Below are 20,546 nucleotides of genomic sequence, written 5' to 3'. Positions count from 1 at the left end.
GTTCTCCCACTTTAGTTCATGTCCATGGGTCATACATATAAATTCTTTGGCTTCTATATTTCCTATACTATTCTTAACCTCCCCCTGTTTATTTTCTGCCTACCATTTATGCTAGTTATTCTCTACACCTTTTCCCCTCTTCCTCCCACCACTCCCCCACTGATAACCCTCCATATGATCTCCATTTCTGTGATTCTGTTCCTGTTCAAGTTGTTCGATTTATTTGTTTTTGTTTTTATAGGTTCAGTGGTTAATAGCTGTGAGTTTGTTGTCATTTTACTGTTCATATTTTTAATCTTCTTTTTCTTAGATAAGTCCCTTTAACATTTCCTGTAATAAGGGCTGGGTGATGATGAACTTCTTAAACTTGACCTTATCTGTCCTTCCATTCTAAAGCACTTTATCTGCCCTTCCATTCTAAATGAAAGCTTTGTTGGATAGAGCAATTTTGGATGTAGGTCCTTGCCTTTCATGACTTGGAATACTTCTTTCCAGCCCCTTCTTGCCTGTAAGGTCTCTTTGGAGAAATCAGCTGACAGTCTGATGGGAACTCCTTTGTAGGTAACTGTCTCCTTTTTTCTTGCTGCTTTTAAGATTCTCTCTTTATCTTTAATCTTGGCTAATGTAATTATGATAAGCTTTGGTGTATTCCTCCTTGGGTCCAACTCCTTTGGGACTCTCTGAGCTTCCTGGACTTCCTGAAAGCCTATTTCTTTTGCCAGATTAGGGAATTCTCCTTCATTATTTGTTCAAATAAGTTTTCAATTTATTGTTCTTCCTCTTCTCCTCTGGTACCACTATGATTCAGATGTTGAAACATTTAAAGATGTCCTGGAGGTTCCTAATCTTCTCATTTTTTTGAATTCTTGTTTCTTTCTTCCTTCTGCTTCAAACCATTGAGTTGAGTCCTGGTTTCCTTCCCATCACTGTTGGTTCCCCGTAGATTTTGCTTTATTTTACATAATGCAACCTTCACTGCTGCCCGGGTCCTTTTACACTGTTGAAGTACCCGGTGTGTTCCTGGAGCATCCTGATTACCAGTGTTTTGAACCATGTATCTGATAGGTTGGTTATCTCTTTGTTGCTTAGTTGTATTTTTCTGAAGTTTTGAACTGTTCTTTCATTTGGGCCCTTTTTTTTTTTTTGTCTTGGCGTGCCTGTTACATAGTAAGGGATGAAGCCTTAGTTGTTCACCAGGGTGGGGCAAGCCGTGTGGCTGAACTGTGACACTGTATGTGGGGGAGGAGTTTGAGAGGGAACAATGGTGCTTGCTCCTCTCTCTGCCAGATTTTAGTCCCTTCCCCCGCTTCCCCCCAAGCAAACTGGGCCCTTCTGGTGCTGATTCCCTGTGGGTGGGCTTGTGTACATTGTAGGACCCTGTGGGTCTCTCTAATGAACTCTCCTGTGAGGCTGGGAGCTTCTCCCAGCACCTCAACCCCCACAGGTGTTTTCAGTGAGAGGCTTTGAGGCTTTATTTCCCCGAATAGGGACCCTGGGTTGTGGGTCTGTCTCGCTCCCCAGTTGTTCCTCCTGGTTTATCTGCCCACGAGTGTAGGACATACCTCGCCCAGAGTCCTCTCCTGGAGGCTGCCCACCTCCACCCCTCCTGCCCGTTGGAATGAATGTTTCATCTTTAACTCCTTGGTTGTCAGACTTCCATACAGTTCAATTTTCTGTCAGTTCTGGTTGTTTTTTATTTTTAAATTTGTTGTTGTCCTTTTGGTTGTGCGAGGGGGCACAATGTGTCTACCTATGATGCCATCTTGGCTGAAATGGAAAATATATTTTTTGTTTATGTCATAGGATATACTATTACATGTATATACATTTACACAAACACATATATTTATAGCTGTAGAAATATCCTGAACTCCATGCCTGTGAACACAGACACTATCACTGTTAGCCAAAACATAACATACACATGTACACATGTATAAGCAAATGTCATTCACTCAAATTGATGCCCATAGCCTAGCGGCATATCCCCCATCCCTGGGCACGATGATGACAGGCAGAAGCATTGCACTGAGCATGCATAAGGCTAGTGAGACAATCAGATGGAGTGGGGAGCTCTCCTACCCCTCTCCAGGACCTGAATGGGGGTGGGGCCAGGGGAAGGCAGGCACATGTGCCATAGGGGGCAAGATGGCAGCAGGGGAGGTGCTGTAGTAAAGAAACCTGCCAGTCTAGCTTGAGGAAAAGAAGGGATTGGTTTGGGGCCAGACCCTCCCCAGAGTATGCAGAAGTTTGGGCTAAGAAAAGCACCTGGTCCAGCCCTCACAGGAACTACTATAAACCTGGGGGAAGGAAGGGCCATTTTCTTGCCCACTTTGCGAATGTACTGGCTGATGTGTTCACAGGACCTTCTGGCCCTGGAAGCCACGTGGCCAATGGTGGTGCTGGCCCCACACACGGGTCAGAGGAAGGAGCCTGAAGCTGGACAGCAATGGGGAACAAGCCAGGCTACCTGGATGATTGTGCAGCAGCTGCTTGTGGTTCCCAAAGGGTGGTATTCTAAATGGGAGAAGGAACTCGAGACATGCCTTTGGTTTTGGTGTGGCTGAAGGCGGTTGGGCTTTCCTCTGGTTTTCCAGAAGGGATGGGCTTTTGACACAAGAGTCCACCATTCTCCTAGATTGTGCAGCATTTGAATAAAGACTGCTTTCTTTTCTCACCAACCCGTGCCTCTGGAATTTGCCTACTGGTGGTGGCCAGCAGCTGAACTCCCACTCTGGTTCGGTAACAAAATGCCTCTGATTTGAAAACACCCTGTCTCAATTTTAGTAGCCCAGAAGAGATGCTCATCCATCTGCCTGTAGTTTGTAGCTGAAACCACCCTTTTGTGTAGACAGCTTGGCTGTTCCATGGTGTTGATGAAACTAGATATAGTTGGACTTAGATCATCAGTCATCTTGCTTTGGGAACTACTGGGTCAGTGGGTCACGGGAGAGAGAGGGTAGATGGTGCAGCAGAGGTCCCCAAAACAGCAACAGAAAAAGGTGTAGGGACTGGGGTCTTCCTGGAAGGCTGAGCAATCTCTCTATAACCTCCTCTGCTCCAGGCCAGCCAGGTGGTTCAGTGAAGAACGTTTAGGTGGCCTGAGTCCTAAGTTGAGCTTCTCTTTTTTGTAAAGGAGAAAGAGCCAAGTGGAGATGTAATTTCAGCAGAGATCGAAAAAGAGGGCAGAGAAAGGACTGTTTAGAGAATAAAAGGAATTGACAAATTTATTCCCTATTAAACACAGAAAAACAATTTTGAATGTCAACCTTCCCTTTCATACATTTAACAACTTATTAAGCAAGTAAGAACTATGTATTAATGTTTCTTTTAAAAGTTACACATTTTAAAGAATTTTTTTCTTCTCCCCAAAATACACTCCACTGAATTAATATGCCTATAAATTCCCCTGCATATAGACAGAAAGCCCAGGTGGCCTTATGTGACGTTTTTCTGAAAAAGAAAACTGAGTTGTCCTTTTAAAATAATCAGTTGGTAAGTTGAAAACAATGAAAACAAAATTAAATATAAGTGAAAAAAGATATTAGATCCTAAAGCTTGAACTTTATCTTCTCCCCTAATAACTTAAATGCTACTTCGTCTAGGTGGGTGTTACCACCTGGTACTACATTAATTCTGAATGACACAAACACAAGTTATTATTAGGAACATTAACTGTTCTTACTAAGTTGCAGAGCTGTTTTTGGTTGTCTGTTTGGTTTTGTAACTGGATATCTAGGTGGCAATTTTCTAGGGCTTTATGGCCAAGTGCTCTGATGCAAAATGAAGGGCTCAAGTTAGAATAAACTTCAAGATCTTTTCTTATTCTAAAATGACGATTATCGCTCATAAAAGTTGGAAAGTTTTATAGCAACATTTGCAACCCACCCTCCCCAAATTTCTTTTATTTCTCTTTAATAACAAATGAGGGATATATGCCTGAGAGAATTCGTGATTGTTTACTCAGACAAAGCTAGTCATCAGTGAAAGTTAGTGACTGTGTGGCAGAGAATAAAATGGCAGTTACTTGGCTTTCACTCCCAAACTTGAAATTAAAATAAGAAATAGTTCCTTTCAGAGTCTTTAAAAAAAATTTCACTAGTGTGAAACTTCAGTAGTTGCAAATGAAGGGTCTTTAGCTTTGCCACTTGGACTCTCTGAGAAGCAGGTGCTTGAGGCATGGTGGGAAAGGTTTCTTTCTGGGAAAATAAAAGCTGTGAGGACAAAGGGGAAGGAAGCTGGAATGGGCAGGGGAGCCAACCAATCCAGTCAGAGTTGACAGAGGTGAAGCACAGCTTGGAGGAAATATCTAGGCTTGGCCTCCTCCTGCTTCGGTCATTGCTGGGAGCTGCCCGGGAAACAGTGGGACCCCAGGGGAACTGTAAGCCAGCTGGAGGCTCAGCCATGTGTGCTGTTCCCTCTGGGTGACAAATGGTTTGGGACATCAGAGAACCTCCAGGGACTCCATGCCAGCCCCACTTTTATCATGTTTCTAGGGGAGCCTCCCGTTTCATTCTAAGACCCCTCAAATATCACCCATTTCCCTGACCTTCAGCATCTCCCACTCCCCAGGAAAAATCTAGGTTCTTCTCACTCTGTAAAATATCATATTCTTGGCTTGCCTAAAACCAAATGGGCGCCCATGTCTTTCCTATAGTAATTCTGGAAACTTATTGATATCTGCTATTTTGAGGGCTGCCTTTTTTTTGTAGGATAGATTCCTAAACATGGAATTTTTAGGTCCAAAATCAGTGTATTTTGAATTTGAATATATAGTTTCAACATTATGTCCCACATCCAAAAGTATGAGAATGTCTGACTTTTCACACTCTCCCCAGCCTGGAAGTTATCAATCTTATTAACATTTTCCAAGCAGAAGGACAAGAATTAAGTTTTGTTATTATTTTAATTTCCTTTTCCCTTGCTACTGGCCAAATTGAGCAACCCTTTGTATGTTTACGTGACATCTGTACTTACTTTGATCCACTGGGTGATTTGTCTTATTGATTTATAAAAGTTTTAGGTAAAATAAGGGATCTTAATTCCTTTTTATGTGTATATGCTGCAAATATTTTCTTTTAATCTACCACTCATCTTTCAATTGCCTGTCGGCCAACAAAGACACAGGACCCTGTCCCTCAGCTCTTATTCTTATGGGGGCACTGGATGGAAGACAGACAGGAATAATACAACTTGATAAAGTTATACATAGATAATATATCCAATAAATGCCAGAGGGGTAACTTCTCATATCTGCAACAGGAAAATTTGTTTTCACATTAAAAACACTTTTTAATGGGTAATGAACACAACGTAACTCCACAGAAGGCCGCTGGCATACTTTTATCATGAGGTCAGGCAACAAGATCACTGCTTGTAGATTTTGCCAGGGCTTGACCACTCTTAACCTCACTCAACTTTCCCACTTCTGACACGTCTCAACCTACCACTTCCAAATTCCACTTTTCTTCAGAGTGTTTCTACCCACCCTCCTGTTTTCAAAGGAATAGTATTTGGTAGTGATATGGAGATTTTGGATAGATCTCCATTGTGTCCTGAGACTCTGAATATACCCATTCGAGACATCTGAGAAACCTTAGTTGCTTCAAATAGTTGACTATGCAGAAAAGAAGTTTCAGACTTTAGTATATTAAAATAAGAGAGCCTGGTTTCCTGTTCAGCATTCAACTAATTTAACACATATTTGAACGTTATATCCATGTGTTCATGGAACTTACATCTTAACTGGGGGAGAGACATTAAATTGGTGAAAATATAAGGTTATATGTCTGATGATGATACACACTACAAAGAAAAATAAGGCTGCATAAGAGAAATGTTATGGGTTGAACTCTGTCCCTCAAAAGATGTTAGAAGTCTCAGTAACTGTGAATGTCACTTTATTTGGAAATAGGAACTTGGCAGATGATCAATCTATATGAAGTTATCAGGGTGGGTCCTAATACAATATGACTGGTATCTTTATTAAAAGGAGGAAATTGGGACACAGGGACAATGCCATGGAAAGATGAAGGCAGAGACCTAAGTGATGCTTCTACAAGCCAAGGAACACCAAAGATGGCCAGGAAACTAACCAGAAGCTGGGGAGAAGCATGGAACAGACTCTCCCTCACAGCCTTGAAATCAACTCTGCCAACACCTGATCGCAGACCTCTAGCGTCTAGAACTGTGAGACAATAAATTTCTGTTGGGTAAGCCACCCACCTGTGGTATTTTGCTAAGGATGCCCTAAAAAATAATGCAGAGAGGGAAAGTAAAATTTTAGATAGGGTGGTGAAGGAAGTTCACATACGGTTGGAGAACAAAGTCAAGCAGGTAACCTGGAAAAGCATGTATCAGGCAAAGGGGACAGCAAGTGCAAATACCTGCTGGTAGAAGCATGCTTGGCAAGTGTGGGGATCACCAAGGTCAGAGTTCCTAATACATAGCAAATGGGGGAAAGTGGAAGGGGATAAAGTTGGACAATGTAGGGACCTACTGGCCATATGTGACCAGTAAGCTTTTTCTTGGGGTGAGATGAGAAGCCACTGGGGAGGGCTGTGGGCAGAAAATGACATCACTATTGTCATAAGTAGTCTTCAGTTTTCCATTAGGCAGAAAACAAGTTCCAAGTTCCCAATTTATGGTTTTGTTTATGCATCTGTATTAGCCAGGACTCTTCAGGGTGAAAGGGCAGATATCCAACAGAAACTCTCCTAAACAAAAGAGGGAAGTTGTTAGCTCACATAACCCCAAAGCTCAAGGGTAGTCTAGGCAGAGCTGGGGATCGACATGGGGATCATACCATGAAGAATATCTCCTTTTCCCCGTCTTTCAGTTCTGCTTTCCTCTATGTTGACTTTATTTGTAGGCAGGCTTTTATTGTTATGTGGCCAAAGAACCCCTAGCAGCTCTAGACTTTCATGCTTCTTAGTATTAGAAGAAATCTCAGGGAAGATTCTTTCTCTCCTATCACCCACAGAATTCCCCTAAAGGCTGATGGTTGCTTTCCTCCGGTCATATGCCTAGGCCAACAGTAATCAATGGTGATCTCTAGAGATAATTATCTGGCTGACAGGGCCGGATCCTATTTCTATTTCTGTGGCCAACAGCAGGGCTGGATTACCCAGGTGGATGAGGAGAATTTAGTAAATGAGCTGTGTATGTCAGGGCCACCATGTCGTAGAGCTTTGGAACTCTAATTCGAGTTGTGGCCTATACGAATGGAACCTCCTGGAGCAGTGCACCACACAACCCTGGAGAGGCTTCCATGGCAGTCTTTGGTTCTGTAATCTGAGGAAGGCAGAAAGGGAGCTCTGTAGGCAAAAACAACAGGCATCTCTCAGTTTATCTAATTACAAAGCTAGTCAGCTATTACTTGAAGAAGGGACTTACTTTTTAAGACCATGACAAGGTCTTGGCTAAGCTTTTGTCTTCCTGGAACAAAATATTACTCATAAAATACAAATCTACCATAGATAAGTAAATACATTTATTTTATATTAGGGGGAAATATCCCTAATATAAATTTTGTAGTGGTTTAACATTTTTGTTTCTACAACTTCCTGATGGAAAAGAAGACTTTTTAAAAGGTTGGTACAAAATTTAAAGATAAGTTTTTGAAGTTCTATTCCAGCATTTGCTAAGCGAAGGACAGAGACCTGTGTGCACTGCCGGTGGGGAGTTAAAACTTGGACACTGTGGTCCAGGCCCTCGATCAGCCAGAGTCCCAACAGGAAACAAATGGAGCACACAGACGAGGCTAGTTTGACATTTTTATTAAGACAGAGGGACTGTCTTCAAAGGTGTGTGTAAGCATTTGGCGCTTCTCAATGAACTCTTTAAAAATTAAAAAAATAATTTCAATTACAGTTGACAAACAATATTATATTAGTTTGTGTACAACATAGTGATCAGACGTGTATATAACTTACAAAGTGGTTGCCCTAATAAGTCTAGCACTCATCTAACGCCACTGTTACGACAATATTAATGACTCTATTCCCTATGCCGTACTTCACATTCCCATGACTGAGTTTATATCTGGCAATTTGTACTTCTTAATCCCTTCCCCTTTTTCCACTCATTCCCACAAACTCTCTGCCATTCCCACAAACCCTCTCCCATCTGGCAACGATCAGTTTGTTCTCTGTATCTGAGTTTGTTTCTGTTTTGTTTGTTCATTTGCTCTGTTTTTTTAGATTGCAAAGTGAAATCACATGGTATTCATCTGTATCTGACTTATCTAGGTCCATCCACGTTGTCACATGTGACAAGATTTCATTCTTTTTTTGGCTGAGTAACATTCTATGACACATATGTGCCACTTCTTACCATTTTCTGTTGATGGACACTTAGGTTGCTTCCATATCTTGGCTGTGTAAACATGCAGCAGTGAACACAGGGGTGCCTATGGCTTTTCAAATTAGTGTTTTGGATTTCTCTGGATAAATGCTCAGAAGTAGATTTGCTGGGTCATGTGGTAGTTCTATTTTTAATTTTGTGAGGAACCTTCATACCGTTTTCTATAGTAGCTGCATCAGTCTGCATTCTCATCAGCAGTGTCCTCCTTCCTCCAGATCCTCTCCAACACTTGTTTGTGGATTCACTGATGACAGTCATTCTGACAGGAGTGAGGTGATATCTCATTGTGGTTTTAATTCCCATTTCTCTGATGATTGGTGATGTTGAACACCTTTTCATATGTCTATTGGCCATATGTATGTCCCGTTTGGAGAAATGTCCATTGGGGTTCTCTACCCACTTTTTAATAGATTTTTTTTGGTATTAAGTTGTATGTGTTCCTTAAATATTTGGGACATCACCCCTTATTGGATGCATCATTGGCAAATATCTTGTCCCACTTTGTAGGTTTTCTTTTCATTTTGTTGGTTTCTTTAGCTGTGCAGAAACTCTTTACTTTGATGTGTTCCATTTGTTTACTTTTTCTTTTGTTTCCTTTGCCCAAGGAGACATATCCAAAAAAAAAATTACTAAGAGTGATATCAAAGAGTTTACTGCCTATGTTCTCTTCTAGGAGTTTTATGGTTTTGAGTTTTACATTTAAGTCCTTAATCCATTTTGAGGTTACTTTTGTATATGGTATAAGAAAGTGATCCAGTTCCTTTTCTTTTTTTGCATGTATCTCTCTAGTTTTCCCAACATCATTTATTGAAGAGACTGTCTTTATCATATAGTATATTCTTGCTTCTTCTGTTATAGATTAATTGGCCTTGTAGATGTGGGCTTATTTCTGGGCCCTCTATTCTGTTCCATTGATCTATGAATCTCTTGTTGTGCCACTACCATGCTTTTTTTTTTTATTACTATAGCCTTGTAATATAGTTTGATATCAGATAGAGCGATACCTCCAATTTTGTTTTTCTTTCTCAATATTGCTTTGGCTATTTGGGGCCTTTTGTGGTTCCATATAAATTTTTGAATTATTTGTTCTAGTTATGTGAAAATGCCATTGGTATTGTGATAGGGATTGCATTGAATCTGTAGATTACTTTGGGTAGTATGGACATTTCAACAATGCTAATTCTTCCCATCCATGAACATGGTATATCCTTCCATTTTCACCTCTCATTAATCTTCTTTTTATTCATTAATTAACTTTCATGTAAGAAAGATATACCGAGCAACTACTAACTATACTATAAAGCCAGGGGATAAAAACAAGTATGAATGAAACTTGTTTTCCTTCCTCGAGGTGCTCCCAATCTAGTCGTGGGGGGGGCAGATAAGAAAACACCTGGGAACAAAGCAAGTGGGAGTGGGGAAAAGGAGTGTCCATTCCAGACATCTGAATGAAAACGTGTGTGTAAAGATATACATTAAGTACAGTGTATTGACTTGATTTCCAAACAGCTGTGTATGGTGCTCCAATGGAGGTACCAAAAGAGGAAAGAAGAGAAGGAACAGGAGGAGATGAAGAAAAAAGAAAAGAAAGAGAAGGAAATAATGACATCGTAAGCCCCTGGCTCCCTAACCATTTCCTCCTACAACACACACACAGTGGGTAAAGGGGTGATGCTCACAGATATGCTATGGCCTGCTGGACACTTGAACTAGGGGCTGTGTCTTAGATAAGATACTTGCAGTTTCTGGTATAATACTATAACTCCACCCTTTTTTCTTCCATATTAGCACAGGGATAACCTGGAATCATCTCTGATATACACATATAAAAGCTAACTATTTTCAAACTTTGGTTCTTTAATTCTGATTCAGAACAGTTTGTGCAGAGGTAACCCACCATAACCACATGACAATTATGGCAGGTCTTACTGGGTCTTGTGTAGGAGCCACCATCAATTTTCCTTCTTCACACATGTGATTTTGTGCAAGTATATAGAACATTTAGCAGTGATAGCCCCAGAATGGTTGATGGTCTATTTTCAGTAGGTGGTAGGGAACATACAAAGAAAAAAAAAAACTAAAGAAATGATAACTTCTGCATTGAAAAATTGGCAATAGAAGGCCACAGTGAGCCCTGGCTGGTGTGGCTCAGTGGACTGAGCACCGGCCTGTGAACCAAAGGGTCACTGGTTCGATTCCCAACCAGAGCACATGTCTGGGTTGCGAGCCAGGTTCCCAGTAGTGGGGTGCAATGAGAGGCAACCACACAGTGATGTTTTTCTCTCTTTCTTTTTCCCTTCCTTCCTCTCTCTAAAGGTAAATGAATAAAATCATTTATTCACTTGTTTTAAATGAATTAAAAAAACCCCACACACCACAGTGAAAGCCAAAGAGCAAAATAAATAAAACTGCAATTACACTAACAGAGTGAACACTTTGCCTCTTGTTTTTTCATGGAACTGTGTGGTAGACACCCTTTTAGCAAATGAAAACCTGCCACTTAACAGGTATTTGACACTGGACAATTTTATTAGTTTCTAGTGCTTAGTCCATAAAAACACATGGGCAGTATTAAATATTAAAAATCAATAGATAACTAACTTTTAGACCTAAATATATATAATTGAGTATATTTTTAAAAGAAGTAATTGAGGATAAGTACACTATATTGAAAAGTATGAGGCATTCAAGTTCCTCTTACTCATTGACAATAAGTTCTCTAAAATCAGGCACCTCTGAGGCTTGACTATTAGATGTGCAGTGGAAACTTTTCACAAGGGTAACTGTTCCTCTGAAGCTTGAATTTCTTCACGGTCTGACATTCTGCTGGGTCTGGTTTGCCCCTCCAACCAGGAAGATTGAAAGCTGATATAGCATCTTGTTGTTAATTAGCAGGTGCCCCTTCTGGACTCACAACCTTGCAAGCTCATGCCTCTCTGGGAAGAGAAGGGCCCCCTTCCTCAGTGACAGCCCCAAACCGGCCCACACCAGCCCCGCTCATCTGCCTGGCCTAGCATATTTGCATAGTGCATACACTGTACAACCAGGTGCCTTGTTTCTGGTGCCAAAAACCATGACTTTTAGAACAATGTACCAAACACTTTCCAATGCTGGGCTCTTGGCCAGGAACTGACAATAAAAAGAGGAGTAATATAGACTCTATGTTTGGAGTCTGGGAGCACGGCCGTGTAAACAGACTGCCACAGTAAGACCCTATAAAGCGATCAAAGAGAAGCACACAGATTGCTATAGGAGCACACATAAGGACTATTCATTTTTCTTGGATGGGGCTGTGGTCAAGGAAAATTCAGAAGGAAAGAGGCATTTGAATTGGGGTCCATAGGGTGGCTAGAAATTAATAAAGTGGGAAAAGGGTGTTGGTATTTTTGGTGACAAGGACGAGCTCAAGTCTCTTCCCATACCCCCAACCATGGGAAAGCCTTGGGTTGAAGCTTCACCACTTTGATCTAGCCTTGGGTCCCACCTTTTATCCTGAGTTTGTCGTTCTATATCTCTTTTTGCTTTTGAAGCCACCCAGACAAGCTCAGCAGAGGGGTTTGTGTAAGGAATGTAGTACACAGTGTTCTCTTGCCAGGACTGTCCCCTGCGCAGCTCTCTCGGGAGTCTGTGGAGGCAGTAGGTGGCTGGTCAAAGGCCAGGCATTTGGGAGCCTGGCCAAATCGTCTCCTTGAAGATACAGCACGCAGGACATTCCAGGAAGTGAGAGCAGCACAATCCCACAGTATATTGTTTGCCAGATGAAAATATCCTTATTGCCAAACATAGACAATTTGCTATAGGTGTGACTTTTGGTTATGCAATAGAATTGTGAATCAGAATGTAATGTTTGAAAGACCTAGACTGCTTATTTCCCTGGAAGGACTCAGTAAGTTTTGCCCCAAAAAGCTGTTCCAAGACCACAGACTACATTCCTAACTCTAGTGAACCTTTTCCCTTGTTGGCGTGTCCTACTGGTTGCCAAAATAAGAAGGGACCATGTGCATAATAGCATAGCTCCACACAAGCAACTGCCGCTCAGAAAAACAACTCAGTGTGTGTCCTTTGGGCAGGGAATCAGACAGGGAGAACTGTGGTACTCAGGCTGCAGCCGGATCGCGGCAGGTGGGGGAGCTGGAGGTAATGATGGAGCTGTTTATAGAGTTTGTGGAGGACTCCAAGCTTCACTGAGCACTGCTGTTCTGCACAGCATCTACGACAACAACAAACCTGCTGATTGTGTTTTTACCCATTAGTTTCACACTAGCCATTCCAGGCCACACACTCATAAACCAGGTTCTCCTTTGATGACCCTGTGTTGACACAAAAGGTGGTGGTGAGTTACCCAGCACCAGCCCTCAGAAACTGCCTGAGGGCCTTCATTGCAACAATCTGATAACCACAGAAAGTACTGAGGAGTACCTCCCTGCCCTTGTTTGTGATCTTCCCGTGCCTGAAACCCTCTTGCTGAGTTCCCAGTGACTGGGGGATGGAACAGCCTGGCCTGCATCAGTACCAGGAAGAAGTCATTAAAGAGAACCTGAGACAAACCCAAGGACACTTTGTAAACATGAAAAGAACATTTCTACAAAGTAGGCAGGCACGTTAAAACACGTCAGGTCAAAGAATAAAGACCAAGGGCAGCCAGAGAAAGTCGAGGGCTGTGTCAGCCCGTATTTAAGGATCCCGCCAAAGTGGGATTGCATGTTGGTCATTGGGAAAGTATCCCATACCAAAACATCCTCAGTCGCCCTATGAAGACTTCAGATTCTTCACATTCTCTCGGAATGTGAGAAAGATAGCATCATTCCACCAGTTGCCTGCGCCATAATCTGAGAACCATCGCTTCTTTCTTTTTTCATTACCTTCCTCCCACCTCACTATCAATCCATCAGCAAGTCACCTCCAAATTATCTGTTGATCCAGCCTCCTTTTTATCTCTTCCATCACCCCAGGCCAAGCCACAACAACTCTTGCAGAGGCAACCTCAGTAGCCTACCTACTGGTTTCTACATACTCTCTCTGGCTCCCCTCTACCTCTGACTTCTGGGTGAAGGAGGCCTTTCTAAGCATTAATAAATGCAAAAATTATAACAGAAGAAGTTCTATAAGTTTGATAACATAAGAGCTTAAAACTTTAAATGTAAAAAAAAAATAACCATACATATTCCTTAGCAGTATGAGTGACAGGGCTAGGGATGAGAGAACTTTTACTCTTTACAATATCTATTTTTGTATTATTTAATGTGTTCAGTGAGTATGCACATACTTAGAAATTTAAAATGACACAATGTTATAAACAAGCAAAAGTAAAGAACAAACTGGAATATTTAATACAAATATGACAGACTTAATATATAAAACCTCACATAGATTAAAAAGAAAAAGACCATCAAAAGTATTACATATCCATAAAATACGTAAGGAAAATTTATACTTTGAAACAAACTACTAGGTTTTTAAGAAAAAAAAGATTTCACTAGTAATCAAATAAATAAAAATTAAAAGTGAGAAAATTATTTTTTGTCTATCAAGTAGCAAAACATTTTTAAAAATTTGATAAATCTGTTACTTTTCATCCACAGTCATGGGAGTACATAAGAATTTTGGCAATGTTACATATTTTAAAAGTTTACAGTCTTTAATGATTTTATTTCTAGGAATTTATCATAAGGCAATAATCACAGTTATGAACAAAGATTTCAACTATACTGGTTCATCTAAGAATTGTTTATAAAAAGCCCTGACCTGTGTGGCTCAATTGGTTGGGTGTAGTTCCTCAAAGTGAAGGGTTGCTGGTTCAATTCCCAGGCAGGGCACATGTCTGGGTTGTGGTCCCAGTCTTCATTTGGAGCATGTTTGAGAGGCAACCAATTGATATTTCTCTCCCTTTCTTTCTCCCTCCTTTCCCCTTTCTCTAAAAATAAATAAAATCTTTTAAAAAATTATTATTTATAAAGTCAAAACTTGGAGACAATATAAGAATGAATAACAAGGGCACTGTTAAATTGATAGTGTCATATCTATCAATAAGATGATTTATAATTTCAAAAATGTTTATGAAGGCTTAATATACTACAAATATATATTTTCACAGTTAAGTATAAATTTACCATAATTCCAATGAAAATACTTCCAACATTTTTAATAGAAAAACTGATCCTAAAAGTCAAATGAAAAAATAAACAAGGATAGCCAGGAAAACTCTGGGAGGGGAAAAGAACAAGGAGAAAGTCCTGGGACCACCAAATATATATATTTGAAAAGATGTTTTAAACTCACAATACTTAAAAGAATGTGGCACTATGTCACTGAGAGACAGAGGGAACAGTGTAGACACAAAAGACATACATGAGTTTATCTGGTGAAAAGGAAGCATCTCAAATCAAAAGGGAAAAGGTAAACTAATGAGTAAATGATGGTAAGACACTAGATAAAGATAAAGAAAAAAGTTGGATCCATGACTTTGTAACATTTATGTCCTCCAAAAAAAAGTAAAAATTGAAACTATAGAAGAACACAGAAGTACTAGGAGAAAGCTAAGTAGAATAACTTTAAAAAAAATTTTAAAATGAGTCAGCCTTTCAAATGATGACTCAAATTCCAAAAGCTGTAGGTGTAATTAATAAGCTTGACTATTTAAAAATATATTACAAAATTTCTGTTGTACATGGCAAGATTCCACAAGGAAAGTCAAAGCAAAAACAAACTGTAAAAGGGTTATGACATAGAGCTCAAAGGGCTAATTTCCCTTCTGTATGTGGAGCTCCTAAAAATTAACATGGGAGACATGCAACCTATAGAAAAATGGGCAAAGCTATGAAAAGACAGCTTACAGCAAAGTACATAAGATGATTCTAAAACTATGAAATGATGCTCATCTTCACTAGTAAGAGAAATGCAAATTAAGACTATACCGGAATACCATTTTTACTTATCCAATTGACAAAAACCCCAAAACTTGGTAACACAGCCTTTTGGCGAGACGGCACAGAACTGAGTTCTCTCATAATAGCTGGTAGGAGTGCAAAAGACCACAAACCTTATAAAGGAACTTAGCGGCATCTATCAAAATTATAAATTCATGTACCCTTTGACATATAAATTCTATTCTGGGAATTTATTTATACATTTGCATGCAAAAAATAATGTACAATGCCAACAATTTAAGCACAGGTTGTCAGAGCAAATGATGGAATAAAACTCAATGCCTGCCAATATAAGACTGGTTAAATTGACTAGTATCTAGCTATATAAAAGAAGGAATGGTAAAACACTATGAACTCAGATGGAAATATTTATAAGAGAAATTACCAGGAAGGAAAACCATAGTGCAGGATAACATGAACAATACACTATCTTTTATGTAAAAAGGTGGGGAGAGAGTAGAATTTATATTCATATTTGCATATATATGCATACAGGAAGAAAAGGATACTGTATTAGTTAGTTATGGCCATAGCACAAATTACTCCAAACCTTAATGGGTTAAAACAAATAATACTTATTATGTCATATGGTTTTCGAGGGTCAGGAATCTGGAAGTGGCTTTGCTGGGTGGCTCTGGCTGAAGGTGCCTCGTGAAGCTGCAGTGAAGTTGTCAGCTAGGGCTGCAGTCACGCTGAAGGGCTAGAACGTCCACTTCCAAGCTCACCCACGTAACTATTAGCAGGAGGCTTCTGTTCCTTGCCATATGGGCCTCTCTGTAGGGCTGCTCAGATGACATGGCAGCTGGCTTCCCACAGAGCAAGCGATGGGGGTGGGTAGGGAGAGCAATAGATGTGGATGGAGAGAGACAGCTAGATATCCCACGATGGCGAGTGCAGACCTTATAACCTAATCTCAGAAGTGGAGTATCACCACTTAGGCTGGACTCTATTTGTTAGAAGCGAATCCAGGTCATGCCCATGGGGAAGGGAATGAAAACCAATCTTTTGAAGGAAGGAGTATCATGGAATTTGTGGACGTATTTTAAAACTACCACAGATAACATACTAACTAATGATAGTGGTTACCTAGAGTTTGTAGTGGAGTAAGGGGATGGGCAGATGAGGAATGGGTAGAAGAAAACTTTTCACTTGTATCTCTAATTGTGGTAAAATACACATAAAACTTACCATCTTAACCGCTTCTAAGTGTACAGTTCTGTGATCAAAACCAACTCCATGTCCCATGCCCCAGATTTCATTTCATTTTTGTTTCATGCTGTGACCTTTGACTTACCTCATTGTCCTTAGCAAGCATATCAAAGCCTTCTAGCCCTGGCTGGTGTAGCTCAGTGGATTGAGCACAGGCCTGTGAAGCAAAGGGTTGCTGGTTCAATTCCCATTCAGGGCAGATGCCTGGGTGGAAGGCCAGGTCCCCAGTAGGGGGACACATGAGAGGCAACCGCACATTGATATTTCTCTCCCACTCTTTCTCCTTCCCTTCCCCCATCTCTAAAAATAAATAAATTAAATTAAATTTAAAAAACCCCAAAACTTAAAAAAAGCCTTCTAGTTGATGATTATGGGTGTTCTTAAAATATAGTCATAAACAATTTTGTTAGCAATGGCATGACAACTGAGATAAACATCATACTGGTGATCGTATTGATTATAAACAACACCACAAGACGATCGGCAGTTACGGGCCCTGGTGCTACTGCATTCTTTGTTACTTTGTCTTGTCACTCATTAGTACCTGAGTTATAGTATCAAAGAAGTACAGCAACAGGGGTCGGTGGCAGAGAATAATCGTTTAGTAAGTAACTTACCCTGCATAAACCGTTAGGTCCTACGGAGTTGCCTGCATTGTTCTTTGGTCCGAAGATACCTTTTGGTTATAGTGGCCCTTACGCTTTTACCCCAACATGAGACAACTTCTGCGGCATTAGGTACATTCACATCGTTGTGCAACCATGACCACCATCTGTCTCCAGAATTCTTTTCATTTTGAAAGACTTAAACTCTACCCGTGAAATGTAACTCCCTATACCACTCTCCTCCCAGATCCTGACAACCACCGTTCTAATTTCTCTATCTATGAATTTGATTACTCCAGGTCTACCTTATATAACAGGAATCCCACAGTACGTGTCTTTTTATGACTGGCTTATTCCATTTAACATAATGTCCTCGAGGTTCATCCATGTTGTAACGTGTCAGAATTTCCTTTTTTAAGGCTGAATAACATTCCCTTTATGTGTGTGCCACACTGTCTATCCCTTCTTCGGTCAGTGAACATGTGGGTGCTCCTACCCCTCGGCTATTTTGAATAATGCTGCTATGAACATGGGTGCCCAAGTTCCTCTTAGAGTCCTCACTTGTATATTTTTATATTTAATTTTTTTTCACTGTGGAAATTGCATTAGTAATCAATTGCTGTATAACAAACCACCCCTAAAGTTGATGACTTGAAACAACAATAATTTATTATTTCTCTTCTCTGTGGGTTGGCTGGATGGTTCTTTTGCTTGTTTATCTGGCTTCCAAAACATTCAGCTGGGAGATCTGGTGGGCCCACAGGCCCGAGTTGGCTTCATTCACACGTGTGGCAGTGTGTCTCGGCTCTTGCCTGGTTCTCCTCCCCATGCCACCTCTTATTCTCTCGTAGGTTAGGCCAACTTCCCTCTATGGTGGACTCAGAACCGTTGAAGAGGGGAGAGCAGAAGCTGCATGGTTTCTGAGGCTTACACCCTGGAACTCACTCAGTGTCACTTCAGTGACCTTCTACTGGTCACAGCAAATGTCAAAGTCGGTTTGGATGAAAGAGGTGGTAACTAGAGTCTGCCTCTTGGTGAGAGTAGCTGCAAAAAGATCTGTGGCCATTTTTAATTTGCCACAGGAATATATTACCTATTCAAAAAAATTAAATAAAATGTTTATGTAAGCAAATCTTAATGATGTGGGAACATTCATGACATATATTTTAAACAGCAGAGAGCAAAATTGTAAATGAATTACGTTTTATATCTGTACTACCTTTGTCTCCTGACCTCCCTGCTGCCTCCCTGACTACCCCATTTTCAGTTTTTTCCCCCATTATTTCTCTACTAGAAATAATGGCTCAATGCAAAATGGCTTAAAAGGTAAGAAATATAGATTATTTCACATAAAAATATTCTGAGGAATTTTTCATTATGTGAAATAATCCAGCTCCAATGGCATCTATTCACTCAGGTCAGCAGGGACCCAGAGCCACGTCAGCATTTCAGCTTGATTCTTGGGCTCGTCTCCCTCCTGGATGCAAGATGGCTGTTTCAGTTTACATTTAGAAATGACAACCTCTAGAGCAAGAAGAGGTAGGCATCTTACTTATGTCTCTGTGCCCCTCTTATCTCTTTCTTTTGCAAAAAAAAAAAATAATATATATATATATATATATATAAAGTTTGGGAGTGACCCAGTGACTAACCATACGCCCTCTATCTAGATTCAACAACTGATAACATTTTGCCACATGCTGCAATTGCTGACTTTTTCTCCTTAACTCTGTCATATAGGTATGTCTCGTATCTGTATCATATATATAGCATATATATCTTTTTTCCTGTATCACTTGCAAGTAAGTTGTAGACATCATGACACTTGAACCCTACACGATACAGCTTATATTTCCTAAGCATAAAGATGTCTCCTGTAGAACCACAGTATCATCACACTTACAAAAAATTAACAAAGCTTGCTCTGACAAGTATGGCTCAGTATGTTGGGCATCATCATGCAAAGCCAAAGGTTGCTAGTGCAATTCCTTGGTCCGGCACATGCCTGGGTTGGGGTTTGGTCCCTACTGCAGGCATGGTCTGGGAATGTACAAGAAGCAAACAATCAATGGTTTTTTCACATGGATGTTTCTCTCCTTCTCTTTCCCCCTCCCTTTCTCTTCTCTCTAAAAATAAATAAAATATTTTTAGAAATATAAAAAATTAGCAAAATTACCTTACATTACTTAATGCAGTCCAAGTTCAAATTTCCTCACTTGTCCCAAAAATGTAGTTTTTCGCTTATCTGTTTCAAACCAGAAGCCAAACAAGTTTCATATATTACATTTGGTTTTATATTTTTTTAGTACCTTTTAATTTAGATTATTCCCCCAATCTGTTTTCTTATGGCATTAAGTTTTTCTTTCAAATTATTTTGATATGTTTCCTCATGGTGTCATTTATCTTGTTCTTATCTTTGTATTTCTTGTAAACTTTAGATTTAGAGGCTTCACTAGATTTATGTTAAACTTTTTTGGCAAGAATATTTCATAAGTGATGTATTGTACCTTATGATCTCCTTTCATTCGTGAAGCAGCTATCCCAGAAACCCCACAGAGAGCTTTTCCACAGGTGCCATTGGTCAAAGCAGAGGAACACGCACTGTCCTGGATCAATCTAAGCACTGAACACCATGCTTAGATGTGCTTCTGGGGCTGAGGGCAATGCCTGGCTCCTCTGAAGGAGAAAGGTGGACACATGCAGAAAAAGGGTTCTAACAGGCAGAAGAAGGAGGTGGCCTCCTTTCCCTGACCCTTCTGTGAATCAGCAGGTTCTGTTGGTGCCTCCTTCACCCCATCTGATAACCACCCGAGGTTCTCCATCTCCACCACTGCACTTGTCCACGTCACCAACAACCCTGGCCCGGTCTCTGCCAGAAGCTCCGAACCTGCCTCTCCCTGCTTCCAATCTATTCTCCAAACAGACACCAGCGTTGTCTTTGGAAATTTAAGTGGATTATGTCAAAGCACTGTTTTACTTCCTCCAGGGGCTTCCCAGTGCACTTAAAAAATCCTGAAATCTCAACTTGGCCTACAAAATGTCACATAATTTCGCCCCTGCTTACCTCTCCAGTCTCACAGGGTCCAACCCTCCTACACATTCAGTAAGTGCCAGCTACACAGGTTTTCACTGTTCTTTGAATGGACCGAGCCCTTTACTGATTCACGGCTTTTGAACTTCAATTTCCTCTTGTGGAACACTACTCTCACTCTTTGTCTGACAGCAGAATATAGTAGTCGTTATGGGCTAAACTGTGCCTCCCCTACCTCCCAATTCTATGTTGAAGTCCTCCCCCTAGTACCTCAGAATGTTATTTAGAGATAGGGTCTTCAAAGATGTAGTTGGGGGAGGGCCTTTATCCACTAGGACACAGACACAGGTGGAGGGAAGCGCGTGTGAGGATACAGGGAAGTGGCCGTCTACAGGCCAAGGCTAGGGGCCT

Source organism: Artibeus jamaicensis, unplaced genomic scaffold (assembly GCF_021234435.1).
Source record: "Artibeus jamaicensis isolate MK-2021 breed Jamaican fruit bat unplaced genomic scaffold, CSHL_Jam_final scaffold_916, whole genome shotgun sequence".
NCBI classification, from domain to species: domain Eukaryota; kingdom Metazoa; phylum Chordata; class Mammalia; order Chiroptera; family Phyllostomidae; genus Artibeus; species Artibeus jamaicensis.
The sequence above is the reverse complement of the archived record's forward strand: the minus strand, read 5'-3'. Positions refer to the sequence as shown.